The sequence below is a fragment of the Sinocyclocheilus grahami genome, unplaced genomic scaffold (genome assembly GCF_001515645.1).
Source record: "Sinocyclocheilus grahami isolate Dianchi unplaced genomic scaffold, SAMN03320097.WGS_v1.1 scaffold3120.1, whole genome shotgun sequence".
Classification (NCBI taxonomy): Eukaryota; Metazoa; Chordata; class Actinopteri; order Cypriniformes; family Cyprinidae; genus Sinocyclocheilus; species Sinocyclocheilus grahami.
This window is the reverse complement of record NW_015508287.1, coordinates 11010-12320: the sequence shown is the minus strand read 5'-3', so window position 1 is coordinate 12320 and position 1311 is coordinate 11010.

Here is a 1311-nt window from a genome sequence, read left to right as displayed (position 1 = left end):
GGGAAGACAAGGGACACCTGGAACTAATGACAATTAACATAGGAAACACCTGGGAACAATGAACTCAAAACACGAGACAGAGAAACTGGACGATGGAGCACGTAGGGAGCAAAGACACACACAAAACCTGGCACAGAGCCTGACATTACTCCCCCCTCCCAGAAGGTGTGTCCTCACTCCACCAAAACATCCAATGGGGAGGGGGGGGGGGGGGGGGAGTCGCGAAACAAGGCGTGATACAGCGACAGGGTAAGGACACCAGACGGGAGGCCTCCAGAGCGGGGCACCATGTTGGATCTGTCAGCTCTGGGCGCTCAGGCGGGAGAGGGACCACAGGAGGACATGGCGGGGTGGGGAACACAGGAGGCCATGGCGGGGTGGGGAACACAGGAGGACATGGTGGTGCAGGCAGTTCTGGAGGTCCTGGCGGAGCAGCCTTCTAGGCCGCGGCCTTAGCCCCCGCCTCGGCCTCAACGGCTGGAGCCCTACAACCCCCCCCCAAAAATACTTGGGGATGTTTACAGGTTCTGAGGCCCTCCGTGGGCTCTGAGGGGGATCTGGAGCCCATCCTGGGTGGAATTGGGGGTCGGGAACCCTTCCTGGGATGAGGGCTGAATTGGGGACCGGGAGCCCTTCCTGGGCTGAACTGGGGACCGGGAGCCCTTCCTGGGCGGAACTGGGGACCGGGAGCCTTTCCTAGGCCCTGCGGGGGATCTGGAGCCCTTCCTGGGCGGAACTGGGGATCGGGAGCCCTTCCTGGGCGGAACTGGGGATCGGGAGCCCTTCCTGGGCTCTGCGGGGGATCTGGAGCCCATCCTGGGTGGAATTGGGGGTCGGGAACCCTTCCTGGGATGAAACTGGGGACCGGGAGCCCTTCCTGGGCTGAATTGGGGACCGGGAGCCCTTCCTGGACTGAACTGGGGATCGGGAGCCCTTCCTGGGCTGAACTGGGGATCAGGAGCCCCTCAACAGCTGGGCGGTCTTCATACTGCGGAGACGAACAGGGGAGAAAAAGGAAAACCAAAAGACTGTTCAAAAACGAAAATAAAACACGGGAGAAGGAGCGCCTCTTACTGTTTAGGTCAGTCGTTCTGTCACGGTTCACACACAAGGAACACGGGAACAATGGAGCGAGGAGACACGGAATAAAGTAACGAAGAAGGGTTTATTGAACAAAGGCTTGGGATCACAGGACTCGACACATCAGGATGACAGAATGATGTTTAACAACTGAAAAAGGACAAGAACTAGAACGCACTTTAAATACACAGGAACTGATGAGGGGAAGACAAGGGACACCTGGAACTAATG